The sequence below is a fragment of the Chiloscyllium punctatum genome, unplaced genomic scaffold, assembly GCF_047496795.1.
Source record: "Chiloscyllium punctatum isolate Juve2018m unplaced genomic scaffold, sChiPun1.3 scaffold_378, whole genome shotgun sequence".
NCBI classification, from domain to species: Eukaryota; Metazoa; Chordata; class Chondrichthyes; order Orectolobiformes; family Hemiscylliidae; genus Chiloscyllium; species Chiloscyllium punctatum.
In genome coordinates this window covers 102,501-115,000 of record NW_027310112.1, presented here as the reverse complement: position 1 = coordinate 115,000, position 12,500 = coordinate 102,501, and positions in this window count along the sequence as shown.

Sequence of the window (12,500 nt, the reverse complement as noted above, 5' to 3'; positions counted from 1 at the left end):
AGGGCCACCACCCCCTCCGATTGTCAAGAGACCTCCGCACCGGCCTCTGACTTACTCTCAGAATGGACGGAAAGAGCCGGGTAAGCCTTTGAAAAGATTCGACCACGTGCCGAAAACTTTAGACTTCCGTGAGCTCTCCGGCTTGCACCGAGACCCGAAGTCGACGTGCTTAGCACCACGGGACCCCTTTCGCCTGCAGGTCCCGAGCCGCCTTTTATTTTTGTTACGAGTATCGTGTTCCCCAAACCTGGGTGACGAGCACCGCAGGGCGGCAGAGCCATCGCGCTTGTCCGGGTGGCAGAGGAGGACCAGACTATTCACAAATAGCGGCCCAACGACTCCCAGAGCCGGTCGTGCGGCAGGCGAGGTCTGCTCTCATCACAAGAGGCTTTAGGGAGTGCTCAGGCAACGGTCAGCCCGCAGCCTTCTTGGCAACACCCAAGGGAACCAGGCCACTCGCGTCTCTCGCCTTCATTTTGGACACGAGCGCCTGTGGAGGGACGGCCGGAGTCAACGTGGGGTTTGCCCGCCCTCCAATAGTGTCAAAAGACCGCCGCACAAGTCTCTGACTGACTCTTAGAACAGACAGAAAGAGTTTGTCAAATCTGTCAAAAAATTGACAAAGTGTCAAAAATTCGACTTCCAAGAGCTCTCCGGCATGCACTCATACCTGTCATTAAAGTGCTATGCCCGTGGAACCGTTTTTCGGATGCCTTTCAGAACGGTCCCGCGCCGCCATTTTGTTCTAAAAATCGTGTTCCCATATATCTCCGGGTACCCCGCCAACCTCACTGCGGAAAAACTACAAGTGGCACTGAATGGGTCTGAATTCCAAATTTGACTGCATCGGTCTGGAACTCGGTCCGGTCAAAACCGTTTGGATTTTTCTCGGTCCGGACTTCCGCGACAGACAAAGTTAAAGTTTTCGGGCTGCAGGCACAAAACGACAGCTGGCCATTTGCCGGGCTCAATTCACCCAATTCCTCCGGCACTTCGGAGCACATGTTCGGTGTAAGTTTGCGAATCTTTCCCGATGCTGCAGCATTTTCCTCCGCTGACACTTAGAATATTTTTCACACTTTGCTGAAAATTTTTCTAAGTGTTTTTTTCCAAGTTTTCCTGGTTACTGATTTCTTCTTTTTAAACATTTTTCTAAGTTTTTCTGGTTACTGATTTCTTCTTTTTAAACATTTTTCGCAGTTTGTCTGGTTACTGATTTCTTCTTTTTAAACATTTTTCGCCGTTTTTCTGGTTACTGATTTCTTCTTTTTAAACATTTTTCGCCGTTTTTCTGGTTACTGATTTCTTCTTTTTAAACATTTTTCTAAGTTTTTCTGGTTACTGATTTCTTCTTTTTAAACATTTTTCTAAGTTTTTCTGGTTACTGATTTCTTCTTTTTAAACATTTTTCTAAGTTTTTCTGGTTACTGATTTCTTCTTTTTAAACATTTTTCTAAGTTTTTCTGGTTACTCACTTCTTCTTTTTAAACATTTTTCTAAGTTTTTCTGGTTACTGATTTCTTCTTTTTAAACATTTTTCGCCGTTTTTCTGGTTACTGATTTCTTCTTTTTAAACATTTTTCTAAGTTTTTCTGGTTACTCATTTCTTCTTTTTAAACATTTTTCTAAGTTTTTCTGGTTACTGATTTCTTCTTTTTAAACATTTTTCTAAGTTTTTCTGGTTACTCATTTCTTCTTTTTAAACATTTTTCTAAGTTTTCCTGGTTACTCACTTCTTCTTTTTAAACATTTTTCTAAGTTTTTCTGGTTACTGATTTCTTCTTTTTAAACATTTTTCTAAGTTTTTCTGGTTACTCATTTCTTCTTTTTAAACATTTTTCTAAGTTTTTCTGGTTACTGACTTCTTCTTTTTAAACATTTTTCGCAGTTTGTCTGGTTACTGATTTCTTCTTTTTAAACATTTTTCGCCGTTTTTCTGGTTACTGATTTCTTCTTTTTAAACATTTTTCTAAGTTTTTCTGGTTACTCACTTCTTCTTTTTAAACATTTTTCTAAGTTTTCCTGGTTACTGATTTCTTCTTTTTAAACATTTTTCTAAGTTTTTCTGGTTACTGATTTCTTCTTTTTAAACATTTTTCTAAGTTTTTCTGGTTACTGATTTCTTCTTTTTAAACATTTTTCGCAGTTTGTCTGGTTAATGATTTCTTCTTTTTAAACATTTTTCTAAGTTTGTCTGGTTACTGATTTCTTCTTTTTAAACATTTTTCTAAGTTTTTCTGGTTACTCACTTCTTCTTTTTAAACATTTTTCTAAGTTTTCCTGGTTACTCATTTCTTCTTTTTAAACATTTTTCGCAGTTTTTCTGGTTACTGATTTCTTCTTTTTAAACATTTTTCTAAGTTTTCCTGGTTACTGATTTCTTCTTTTTAAACATTTTTCGCAGTTTTTCTGGTTACTGATTTCTTCTTTTTAAACATTTTTCTAAGTTTTTCTGGTTACTGATTTCTTCTTTTTAAACATTTTTCTAAGTTTTTCTGGTTACTCACTTCTTCTTTTTAAACATTTTTCTAAGTTTTTCTGGTTACTCACTTCTTCTTTTGAAACATTTTTCTAAGTTTTTCTGGTTACTGATTTCTTCTTTTTAAACATTTTTCTAAGTTTTTCTGGTTACTGATTTCTTCTTTTTAAACATTTTTCGCAGTTTGTCTGGTTACTGATTTCTTCTTTTTAAACATTTTTCGCCGTTTTTCTGGTTACTGATTTCTTCTTTTTAAACATTTTTCTAAGTTTTTCTGGTTACTCACTTCTTCTTTTTAAACATTTTTCTAAGTTTTTCTGGTTACTGATTTCTTCTTTTTAAACATTTTTCGCAGTTTTTCTGGTTACTGATTTCTTCTTTTTAAACATTTTTCTAAGTTTTCCTGGTTACTGATTTCTTCTTTTTAAACATTTTTCGCAGTTTTTCTGGTTACTGATTTCTTCTTTTTAAACATTTTTCTAAGTTTTTCTGGTTACTGATTTCTTCTTTTTAAACATTTTTCTAAGTTTTTCTGGTTACTCACTTCTTCTTTTTAAACATTTTTCTAAGTTTTTCTGGTTACTCACTTCTTCTTTTGAAACATTTTTCTAAGTTTTTCTGGTTACTGATTTCTTCTTTTTAAACATTTTTCTAAGTTTTCCTGGTTACTGATTTCTTCTTTTTAAACATTTTTCGCAGTTTTTCTGGTTACTGATTTCTTCTTTTTAAACATTTTTCTAAGTTTTTCTGGTTACTGATTTCTTCTTTTTAAACATTTTTCTAAGTTTTTCTGGTTACTCACTTCTTCTTTTTAAACATTTTTCTAAGTTTTCCTGGTTACTGATTTCTTCTTTTTAAACATTTTTCTAAGTTTTTCTGGTTACTCACTTCTTCTTTTTAAACATTTTTCTAAGTTTTTCTGGTTACTCACTTCTTCTTTTGAAACATTTTTCTAAGTTTTTCTGGTTACTGATTTCTTCTTTTTAAACATTTTTCTAAGTTTTCCTGGTTACTGATTTCTTCTTTTTAAACATTTTTCGCAGTTTTTCTGGTTACTGATTTCTTCTTTTTAAACATTTTTCTAAGTTTTTCTGGTTACTCACTTCTTCTTTTATAACATTTTTCTAAGTTTTCCTGGTTACTGATTTCTTCTTTTTAAACATTTTTCTAAGTTTTCCTGGTTACTGATTTCTTCTTTTTAAACATTTTTCTAAGTTTTCCTGGTTACTGATTTCTTCTTTTTAAACATTTTTCTAAGTTTTTCTGGTTACTCATTTCTTCTTTTTAAACATTTTTCGCAGTTTTTCTGGTTACTGATTTCTTCTTTTTAAACATTTTTCTAAGTTTTCCTGGTTACTCATTTCTTCTTTTTGATCATTTTTCTAAGTTTTCCTGGTTACTGATTTCTTCGTTTTGAACATTTTTCTAAGTTTTCCTGGTTACTCACTTCTTCTTTTCAAACATTTTTCTTCGTTTTTCTGTTTACTCATTTAGCACTTTCAGGCACTTTCCCATCATTTCCTCGTTCCCGATTTCACCCTTTAAAACGCTTTCGGGCATTTCCCTAAGTTTTGCGGTTCACTCGTTTGGGACTCACTGACACCTTCTCTAGCTTCCCTGCTCACTTTTTTCGTACTGTTGAGAAAATTCGAACCCTTTCCTTAACTATGCCGGTTACTGACTTCACCGCTTCAGACCCTTGTCCCCGTAATGAAAGATACCATTTCCCACCGTGGGAAATGCACGAAAATCGGACTGAACACGGGGGAGGCTCCCCCCTCGAAGGCGAGACCGTCGGCAGAACCGCCGGGTCAAACCCGGCTGAGCTACCCGGCTTACAAGTCTCAAAGTCGGTATGAGCAGTCACGTCCACCCCCATTCCCTTTTGGACCACTTCCCACGGTTCCAAATGCATGAAAATCGGCCTGTACACGGGGGAGGCACCCGCCTCGAAGACGAGACCGTCGGCAGAACCGCCGGGTCAAACCCGGCTGAGCTACCCGGCTCGGAAGCGCCAAAGTCGGGTTGAGCAGTCACATTCACTCCCATCCCCTTTTGGGCAACTTCCCACGGTTGGAAATGCATGGAAATCGGACTGAACACGGGGGAGGCTCCCCCCTCGAAGGCGAGACCGTCGGCAGAACCGCCGGATCAAACCCGGCTGAGCTACCCGGCTTACAAGTCTCAAAGTCGGTATGAGCAGACACGTCCACCCCCATTCCCTTTTGGACCACTTCCCACGGTTCGAAATGCACGAAAATCGGCCTGTACACGGGGGAGGCACCCGCCTCGAAGACGAGACCGTCGGCAGAACCGCCGGGTCAAACCCGGCCGGGCTACCCGGGTTAGAAGCCCTAGAGTCGGGTTGAGCAGTCACAATCACTCCCATCCCCTTTTGAACCTGTTCCCACCGTTGGAAATGCACGAAAATCGGCCTGTACACGGGGGAGGCTCCCCCCTCGAAGGCGAGACCGTCGGCAGAACCGCCGGGTCAAACCCGGCTGAGCTACCCGGCTTACAAGTCTCGAAGTCGGGTTGAGCAGTCACATTCACTCCCATCGACTTTTGGGCAACTTCCCACCGTTGCAAATGCATGAAAATCGGCCTGTACACGGGGGAGGCACCCGCCTCGAAGTCGAGACCGTCGGCAGAACCGCCGGGTCCAACCCGGCTGAGCTACCCGGCTTACAAGTCTCAAAGCCGGGTTGGGCAGTCACGTTCACCCCCATTCCCTTTTGGATCACTTCCCACGGTTCGAAATGCACGAAAACCGGCCTGTACACGGGGGAGGGTCCGCCCTCGAAGGCGAGACCGTCGGCAGAACCGCCGGGTCAAACCTGGCTGAGCTACCCGGCTTACAAGTCTCAAAGTCGGGTTGAGCAGTCACGTTCACTCCCATCGACTTTTAGACCACTTCCCACGGTTCGAAATGCACGAAAATCGGCCTGTACACGGGGGAGGCACCCGCCTCGAAGACGAGACCGTCGGCAGAACCGCCGGGTCAAACCCGGCCGAGCTACCCGGGTTAGAAGCCTCAGAGTCGGGTTGAGCAGTCACATTCACTCCCATCGACTTTTGGGCAACTTCCCACCGTTGCAAATGCACGAAAATCGGCCTGTACACGGGGGAGGCACCCGCCTCGAAGACGAGACCGTCGGCAGAACCGCCGGAACAAACCCGGCTGAGCTACCCGGCTTACAAGTCTCAAAGTCGGTATGAGCAGACACGTCCACCCCCATTCCCTTTTGGACCACTTCCCACGGTTCGAAATGCATGAAAATCGGCCTGTATACGGGGGAGGCACCCGCCTCGAAGACGAGACCGTCGGCAGACCCGCCGGGTCAAACCCGGCCGGGCTACCCGGGTTAGAAGCCTCAGAGTCGGGTTGAGCAGTCGCATTCACCCCCATCCCCTTTTGAACCTCTTCCCACCGTTGGAAATGCACGGAAATCGGCCTGTACACGGGGGAGGCCCCCCTCTCGAAGGCGAGACCGACGGCAGAACCGCCGGGTCAAACCCGGCCGAGCTACCCGGGTTAGAAGCCTCAGAGTCGGGTTGAGCAGTCACATTCACTCCCATCCCCTTTTGAACCTGTTCCCACCGTTGGAAATGCACGAAAATCGGCCTGTACACGGGGGAGGCCCCCCTCTCGAAGACGAGACCGTCGGCAGACCCGCCGGAACAAACCCGGCTGAGCTACCCGGCTTACAAGTCTCAGAGTCGGGTTGAGCAGTCACATTCACCCCCATCCCCTTATGAACCTCTTCCCACCGTTGGAAATGCACGAAAATCGGCCTGTACACGGGGGAGGCCCCCCTCTCGAAGACGAGACCGTCGGCAGACCCGCCGGATCAAACCCGGCCGAGCTACACGGCTTACAAGTCTCGATGTCGGTATGAGCAGTCACGTCCACCCCCATTCCCTTTTGGACCACTTCCCACGGTACGAAATGCATGAAAATCGGCCTGTACACGGGGGAGGCACCCGCCTCGAAGACGAGACCGTCGGCAGAACCGCCGGGTCAAACCCGGCTGAGCTACCCGGCTCGGAAGCGCCAAAGTCGGGTTGAGCAGTCACATTCACTCCCATCCCCTTTTGGGCCACTTCCCACCGTTGCAAATGCATGAAAATCGGCCTGTACACGGGGGAGGGAGCCGCCTCGAAGACGAGACCGTCGGCAGAACCGCCGGGTCAAACCCGGCTGAGCTACCCGGGTTAGATGCCTCAAAGTCGGGTTGAGCAGTCACATTCACCCCCATCCCCTTTCGGCCCCCTTCCCACGGTTGGAAATGCATGAAAATCGGCCTGTACACGGTGGGCGCTCCCCCCTCGAAGGTGAGACCTTCGGCAGAACCGCCGGGTCAAACCCGGCCGAGCTACCCGGGTTAGAAGCCTCAGAGTCGGGTTGAGCAGTCACATTCACTCCCATCCCCTTTTGGGCCACTTCCCACCGTTGCAAATGCATGAAAATCGGCCTGTACACGGGGGAGGCACCCGCCTCGAAGACGAGACCGTCGGCAGAAGCGCCGGGTCAAACCCGGCCGAGCTACCCGGGTTAGAAGCCTCAGAGTCGGGTTGAGTAGTCACGTTCACTCCCATCGACTTTTAGACCACTTCCCACGGTTCGAAATGCACGAAAATCGGCCTGTACACGGGGGAGGCTCCCCCCTCGAAGGCGAGACCGTCGGCAGAACCGCCGGGTCAAACCCGGCTGAGCTATCCGGGTTAGAAGCCTCAGAGTCGGGTTGAGCAGTCACGTCCACCCCCATTCCCTTTTGGACCTCTTCCCACCGTTGGAAATGCATGAAAATCGGCCTGTACACGGGGGAGGCACCCGCCTCGAAGACGAGACCGTCGGCAGAACCGCCGGATCAAACCCGGCTGAGCTACCCGGCTTACAAGTCTCGAAGTCGGGTTGAGCAGTCACGTCCACCCCCATTCCCTTTTGGACCACTTCCCACGGTTCGAAATGCATGCAAAACGGCCTGTATACGGGGGAGGCTCCCCCCTCCAAAACGAAACCGTCGGCTGAATCGACGGGTCAAACCCGGCCGAGCTACCCGGGTTAGAAGCCTCAGAGTCGGGTTGAGCAGTCACGTCCACCCCCATTCCCTTTTGGACCACTTCCCACGGTTCGAAATGCACGAAAATCGGCCTGTACACGGGGGAGGGAGCCGCCTCGAAGACGAGACCGTCGGCAGAACCGCCGGGTCAAACCCGGCTGAGCTACCAGGCTCGGAAGCGCCAAAGTCGGGTTGAGCAGTCACATTCACTCCCATCCCCTTTTGGGCAACTTCCCACCGTTGCAAATGCATGTAAATCGGCCTGTACACGGGGGAGGGAGCCGCCTCGAAGACGAGACCGTCGGCAGAACCGCCGGATCAAACCCGGCTGAGCTACCAGGCTCGGAAGCGCCAAAGTCGGTATGAGCAGTCACATTCACTCCCATCCCCTTTTGGGCCACTTCCCACGGTTCGAAATGCACGAAAATCGGACTGAACACGGGGGAGGCTCCCCCCTCCAAAACGAGACCATCGGCAGAATCGACGGGTCAAACCCGGCCGAGCTACCCGGGTTAGAAGCCTCAGAGTCGGGTTGAGCAGTCACGTTCACTCCCATCCCCTTTTGGACCTCTTCCCACCGTTGGAAATGCACGAAAATCGGCCTGTACACGGGGGAGGGTCCGCCCTCGAAGGCGGGACCGTCGGCAGAACCGCCGGGTCAAACCCGGCTGAGCTACACGGCTTACAAGTCTCAAAGCCGGGTTGAGCAGTCACGTCCACCCCCATTCCCTTTTGGACCACTTCCCACGGTTGGAAATGCACGAAAATCGGCCTGGACACGGGGGAGGCTCCCCCCTCGATGACGAGACCGTCGGCAGAACCGCCGGGTCAAACCCGGCTGAGCTATCCGGGTTAGAAGCCTCAAAGTCGGGTTGAGCAGTCACGTCCACCCCCATCCCCTTTTGGACCACTTCCCACGGTTCGAAATGCACGAAAATCGGCCTGTACACGGGGGAGGCACCCGCCTCGAAGACGAGACCGTCGGCAGACCCGCCGGATCAAACCCGGCCGAGCTACACGGCTTACAAGTCTCAATGTCGGTATGAGCAGTCACGTCCACCCCCATTCCCTTTTGGACCACTTCCCACGGTACGAAATGCATGAAAATCGGCCTGTACACGGGGGAGGCACCCGCCTCGAAGACGAGACCGTCGGCAGAACCGCCGGGTCAAACCCGGCTGAGCTACCCGGCTCGGAAGCGCCAAAGTCGGGTTGAGCAGTCACATTCACTCCCATCCCCTTTTGAACCTGTTCCCACCGTTGGAAATGCACGAAAATCGGCCTGTACACGGGGGAGGCTCCCCCCTCGAAGGCGAGACCGTCGGCAGAACCGCCGGGTCAAACCCGGCTGAGCTACCCGGCTTACAAGTCTCGAAGTCGGGTTGAGCAGTCACATTCACTCCCATCGACTTTTGGGCAACTTCCCACCGTTGCAAATGCATGAAAATCGGCCTGTACACGGGGGAGGCACCCGCCTCGACGTCGAGACCGTCGGCAGAACCGCCGGGTCCAACCCGGCTGAGCTACCCGGCTTACAAGTCTCAAAGCCGGGTTGGGCAGTCACGTTCACCCCCATTCCCTTTTGGATCACTTCCCACGGTTCGAAATGCACGAAAACCGGCCTGTACACGGGGGAGGGTCCGCCCTCGAAGGCGAGACCGTCGGCAGAACCGCCGGGTCCAACCCGGCTGAGCTACCCGGCTTACAAGTCTCAAAGCCGGGTTGGGCAGTCACGTTCACCCCCATTCCCTTTTGGATCACTTCCCACGGTTCGAAATGCACGAAAACCGGCCTGTACACGGGGGAGGGTCCGCCCTCGAAGGCGAGACCGTCGGCAGAACCGCCGGGTCAAACCCGGCTGAGCTACCCGGCTCGGAAGCGCCAAAGTCGGGTTGAGCAGTCACATTCACTCCCATCGACTTTTGGGCAACTTCCCACGGTTCGAAATGCACAAAATTCGGCCTGAACACGGGGGACGCTCCCCCCTCGAAGGCGAGGCCGTCGGCAGAACCGCCGGGTCAAACCCGGCCGAGCTACCCGGGTCGGAAGCGCCAAGGTCGGTATGAGCAGTCACATTCACTCCCATCCCCTTTTGGACCGCTTCCCACGGTTTGAAATGCACGAAAATCGGCCTGTACACGGGGGAGGCGCCCCTCTCGAAGGCGAGACCGACGGCAGAACCGCCGGGTCAAACCCGGCCGAGCTACCCGGGTTAGAAGCCTCAGAGTCGGGTTGAGCAGTCACATTCACCCCCATCCCCTTTTGAACCTCTTCCCACCGTTGGAAATGCACGAAAATCGGCCTGTACACGGGGGAGGCCCCCCTCTCGAAGACGAGACCGTCGGCAGACCCGCCGGATCAAACCCGGCCGAGCTACACGGCTTACAAGTCTCGATGTCGGTATGAGCAGTCACGTCCACCCCCATTCCCTTTTGGACCACTTCCCACGGTACGAAATGCATGAAAATCGGCCTGTACACGGGGGAGGCACCCGCCTCGAAGACGAGACCGTCGGCAGAACCGCCGGGTCAAACCCGGCTGAGCTACCCGGCTCGGAAGCGCCAAAGTCGGGTTGAGCAGTCACATTCACTCCCATCCCCTTTTGGGCCACTTCCCACGGTTCGAAATGCATGAAAATCGGCCTGTACACGGGGGACGCTCCCCCCTCGAAGGCGAGGCCGTCGGCAGAACCGCCGGGTCAAACCCGGCTGAGCTACCCGGGTTAGATGCCTCAAAGTCGGGTTGAGCAGTCACATTCACCCCCATCCCCTTTCGGCCCCCTTCCCACGGTTGGAAATGCATGAAAATCGGCCTGTACACGGTGGGCGCTCCCCCCTCGAAGGTGAGACCTTCGGCAGAACCGCCGGGTCAAATCCTGCCGAGCTACCCGCGTTAGAGGTCTCAATGTCGGCTTCAGCAGTCACATTCAATCCCATTCCCGTTTGGACCTCTTCCCGCCGATGGAAATGCACAAAATTCGGCCTGAACACGCGGGACGCTCCCCCCTCGAAGGCGAGACCGTCGCCAGAACCGCCGGGTCAAATCCGGCTGAGCTACCCGCGTTACAGGTCTCAAAGTCGGGTTGAGCAGTCACGTTCACCCCCATCCCCTTTCGGACCCCTTCCCACGGTTGGAAATGCATGAAAATCGGCCTGTACACGGTGGGCGCTCCCCCCTCGAAGGTGAGACCTTCGGCAGAACCGCCGGGTCAAATCCGGCCGAGCTACCCGCGTTAGAGGTCTCAATGTCGGCTTCAGCAGTCACATTCAATCCCATTCCCGTTTGGACCTCTTCCCGCCGATGGAAATGCACAAAATTCGGCCTGAACAGGCGGGACGCTCCCCCCTCGAAGGTGAGACCTTCGGCAGAACCGCCGGGTCAAATCCGGCCGAGCTACCCGCGTTAGAGGTCTCAATGTCGGCTTCAGCAGTCACATTCAATCCCATTCCCGTTTGGACCTCTTCCCGCCGATGGAAATGCACAAAATTCGGCCTGAACACGCGGGACGCTCCCCCCTCGAAGGCGAGACCTTCGGCAGAACCGCCGGGTCAAATCCGGCTGAGCTACCCGCGTTACAGGTCTCAAAGTCGGGTTGAGCAGTCACGTTCACCCCCATCCCCTTTCGGACCCCTTCCCACGGTTGGAAATGCATGAAAATCGGCCTGTACACGGTGGGCGCTCCCCCCTCGAAGGTGAGACCTTCGGCAGAACCGCCGGGTCAAATCCGGCCGAGCTACCCGCGTTAGAGGTCTCAATGTCGGCTTCAGCAGTCACATTCAATCCCATTCCCGTTTGGACCTCTTCCCGCCGATGGAAATGCACAAAATTCGGCCTGAACACGCGGGACGCTCCCCCCTCGAAGGTGAGACCTTCGGCAGAACCGCCGGGTCAAATCCGGCCGAGCTACCCGCGTTAGAGGTCTCAATGTCGGCTTCAGCAGTCACATTCAATCCCATTCCCGTTTGGACCTCTTCCCGCCGATGGAAATGCACAAAATTCGGCCTGAACACGCGGGACGCTCCCCCCTCGAAGGCGAGACCGTCGCCAGAACCGCCGGGTCAAATCCGGCCGAGCTACCCGCGTTAGAGGTCTCAATGTCGGCTTCAGCAGTCACATTCAATCCCATTCCCTTTTGGAACACTTCCCGCCGTTAACAATGCACGATATTCGGCCTGAACACGCGGGACGCTCCCCCCTCGAAGGTGAGACCTTCGGCAGAACCGCCGGGTCAAATCCTGCCGAGCTACCCGCGTTAGAGGTCTCAATGTCGGCTTCAGCAGTCACATTCAATCCCATTCCCGTTTGGACCTCTTCCCGCCGATGGAAATGCACAAAATTCGGCCTGAACACGCGGGGCGCTCCCCCCTCGAAGGCGAGACCGTCGCCAGAACCGCCGGGTCAAATCCGGCTGAGCTACCCGCGTTACAGGTCTCAAAGTCGGCTTCAGCAGTCACATTCAATCCCATTCCCTTTTGGAACACTTCCCGCCGTTAACAATGCACGATATTCGGACTGAACACGGGGGCCGGTCCGCCCTCGAAGTCAACACCGTCCGCAGAACCGCCGGGGCAAATCCGGCTGAGCTACCCCGCCCCCGAACACTCAAAGTCCCTCTGAAGCCTTGCATTCGCCTCCTTGGAAAATTGACGTCAAACATTACCAAAATCGGGGGCACGAGCACTAAAGCTAAGTCTCACCCTTTCCCTATCCCTAACCAGGAACCGAACGCCCACCCTCAGCCTCACACCAACGCCGGTGCCACTCCAGACAGACACACCCTTCAAAACCACACCCATCCGGCCATGCAACTCAAAAAGGGTCCAAATTCAGAAACACCCCCTTCAAAAGGCACTCCATCCTCGGCCACACCACCGGGACATGCTCCCCTCGGCGATAATTAAGCCCCCACCACTATTTGAAGCCAACCGCAGCCGCAACTCGAACGGAGAAATCAGTAA